The sequence below is a fragment of the Lactuca saligna genome, chromosome 6 (genome assembly GCF_052625555.1).
Source record: "Lactuca saligna cultivar CGN05327 chromosome 6, ASM5262555v1, whole genome shotgun sequence".
NCBI lineage: Eukaryota > Viridiplantae > Streptophyta > Magnoliopsida > Asterales > Asteraceae > Lactuca > Lactuca saligna.
In genome coordinates this window covers 90,680,942-90,684,711 of record NC_136422.1, presented here as the reverse complement: position 1 = coordinate 90,684,711, position 3,770 = coordinate 90,680,942, and positions in this window count along the sequence as shown.

Genomic DNA, 3,770 nt, shown 5'->3' with positions numbered 1-3,770 from the left:
TAATCGATGCTAGATTTAGCATATAGAGAAATTCGGGATCTAAATGTCGATGTTAGGAACACGTACTGATATTTGCGGGCAGTTCCGGAGTGGTTTCTCCTTCGGTGATTGCAAACACCCTCCCGCCACCACCAGCATCTCTTGTCCTTGGGCATTCCCTTATAAAGTGTCCCGTTTCTCCACACTCGTAACAGGTTGGGCTTGCTCCAGAGCCGGGTACCTGGTTGATGGGTCGTGCTGGTGCCTTACAGAAACGAGCAGTGTGCCCCTCTCTGTCGCAGTTTTTGCAATGCAACTTTCGACAAGCCCCAGTGTGATGGAAGTTACACTTGTTGCATTTTGGAAGTGTTCCTGCGTATGGTTTCATGGGAGTTGGTGTGGTGAGGGTTGTGGCAGCATGAACAGCAAGGATCTGTTGCTTCTTAGCGAGGCCTTGGGTTGATTGGTCTTTCTTGTTGTCCCAAAACTTTCTTTCGTTGTTCCCTCCTCTTGCTTGGGTATGGGTGGTTGCCATAGTGTCATGGCGGGCATGGTGGTCAATGAGTTGTTGTGCTAACTCCTTGGCGCTGTCGAAGGTAGTTGGTCTTGAGGCGAGCACGCTATCTTGAATTTCGGGGGACAATCCCCAGAGGTAACGCTCCAACTTTTTGTCTTCCGGGGTGACCATAGCGGGACAAAGGAGTGCTAGATCACAAAATCGGTTGGTGTAAGTTGTAAGGTCGGAGCCTGCCATTCTGAGATTCCATAGTTCTTGCTCCAGCTTTTGCACTTCACCTCTTGGGCAATATTCCTTCAACATCATCTTCTTTAAGTCCTCCCAACTTAACGAGTTAGCCACTGCAAGCGTAAGCGACTTAACTTTGCCGTTCCACCAAGTGAGAGCTCTTCCGATGAAGGTGAATGTCGCGTACTTGACTTTGCTCGCTTCGGGGCAAGCGCAAATCTCAAAGATCGCTTCGGTCCTCTCGAACCATTGAATTAGTGCGAGGACACCCCCACTTCCATCAAAGGAATCGGGTTTGCCATTTGTGAAGTCCTTGTAAGTGCATTCCCTTGTGCGTCCTGCACTATCCCCGTGGTTAGGGTTTGTGGCTCCAGATCCAGCACCACCATTGCTATTTGTGCCAATTTGTGACATTGCAGCTACCACGGCTGCTGTCACTGCAGCTTGGAACATTTCAGGATCAAACTGGGGAGGTGGCGTCGGAGGTGGTGGCGCTGTGCTGCCCGAAGGTCTGGGTCTTTTCCTTGGTGGCATTGTTCTGTCATGAGTTTGCAAAAAGGAAAAATGATCAGATGATAAGTTTCTACTAGTAAAGACAAGTCAGTTGTTATAGAATTTGATTTTTCCTGCATTTTTCTTCGATTTAAGAATTCCTTATATGTAGTTCATAAAGGAAGTCCATATGAATGAACTTCACGAGTTAGTGGGTTTTGTGGTTTCTCTTAGATTTTTCACGAGTGTGTTCAAGGCGCTTGGTGCGGATCGTATGTATTCTTGCATTTGCATCAACCTTTGCGATACTATGGAGAGTCGTTCTACCCAGAATCTCGTTTCGGGCAACTCTATGGACCAGGATTGGAAAAATTGTATCTGTTTGAGCTTCCTTCGTTTATGTTGTAGAAGCTTCGTTCTCTACTAAACGACATATGTTGGTCTTGTTCTTTGCTCCAGGTTTCCAAGCACTCTACCCAAGGAGGCGTCGGGCCTTGAAAAAGTTGGACAAGGGTTAGGATTCGGAACAAGAGTCATCGGGGTTAAGTTCTCCACTTCAGGGTCGGAATCAGAACCATCAGCATAGCCTTCAGCTTGGTGGCCATCTACAGGGGTTGGGTAATCATTCTCTGGCTCCTCTCCGAGCCATTTGGTATTGTCGTGGTTAGGGTAGTACGGGTCGTCGTGTGGATGGAAATCCAGCCATGATATCTTCGCGAGAAATGGGGATATAAGAAACAATTAAGCAAACGTACTAATTAGTTAATTATACGATGATCTTTATCAGGTACTTCAACAAATTGTTTAGTGCATACTAATTATATGTATTCGGGACAGGATAGACCTTCGAATAAGCGACCCTAACTCTAAATCCCCAATCCAACGAGAACAGGAAGTAGAGCAAAGATCCACAGATTCTAAGTCTATGACGTCCTGGATACATAAAATTTTAATGTATCCACTAAGCAACTATTGACCTATTGATAAAGATCTATTTAGTTCTCACATATGTAATTTTAATAATGCCAAAATACCCCTATGGTATTTCATTGTGGTAGTGTTGGTAAATTTTTAGACTTGTTGCCACATCACAACCATTCTTGGGCATATGCTAATCACTCCTCGGACCAGCATAGTTGATCAGGCTATGCTATTCCCAAGACTGATCATACATCCCCAGGCTTACCTGTGATGTCCAACAATCTTTACTTTTGTTTTGTCCTAAAATGATGCTGACCTTAGTATGTATGCATGCATGTATACTTTTAACAAAAGTTATTTATTCTTAAAGGTATAGTGGTTTTGAAATCTTAAAATCAGAGACCTTAGTCCCAATGCATTTATAGTTTGTATATCTTATGTGGTTCGATATACTTAGTTCACTATAAACAATGCTCTGATACCAATCTGTCACACCCCCAAACCAAGGATGGCGGAAAAGTCTGGGGGTGGAGGACTTCATGTACAGTATCACAACAACGTGTATAATAGTGCTCAAAGTAAAAACAACCACCATAAATATAATTGCAAAAGTTACACCAAAGTATATGTTTACATGTTTCAAAAGCAATTACATTATGATGACAAAATAAATTTGTTGACGGTTTAGCGTCCCATCCTCAAAGCGATGAAGTTTGCCTGTTTCACTGACTTCCTGAGAATACAAGTAGTTTTAAAGAGTGTCAACACAAAGGTTGGTGAGTTCATAAGAGTTTTGTTTGAAGTAGAAACCGTTTTTCCTTGTAAAATCGATTTAGTTTGATTTCCAGAAAATCCAATATTTTCTTAGTTAAGTATGAATAGAAATAATCCTGCATGATGCATTAATGAACCCTAGAGTAATCCGTAGAGTTCCTCTATAATCGTCCAACATATATAAGTTATATAAGGTTTAACTTAGATAAAACGTTGAATATAGTGGGTCTGCCCCAGGTCCACAACCCAACGAGGAACAGGAGATGAGGCGGGCACCACCAATTCTAGGCCAATCAAGACTAAACTCTTATATGACTCAAACATATACGCTCAGCGACCATAGTTGAAGTCTAACAATTCTAGAGGAAATATAGTTTAATATCATAATAACTTTGTATAGAGACCCGGTACTTTGTATCTGTACCCCTTTTTGTATAGAGACCCGGTACTTTGTATTTGTACCCATAGAGATAAAAGGTGATTTTAAATCAACATAAAACTCATTTAGGTTTTTAAAAATAAAATCCCGTAAACTTATGGATTGTTCCCTATGTGAGCCGTTATAATCATACTATGACTATGTGAACCTGCCACGACGTTCTCAGTGTCGCGAAAAATGAAATGACATTTGTCACCCGTAGACCTGCAGATCCCACTGTAGCTAGCAGCGAGGTGTGGGGTGTCAATCCCAATATAGATCTATATACAAGTATCACGTTCTCCCTCCAGGAGATTCTGATTATAACTACCAGGAATTATATCCCGCACTCGGACGTACGGGGAGAGAGATAGAGAAACTCACAATATAGGATAACAAGTTTACGTGAAATGTGTGTGAAAATAAATATTTCTTGTATGA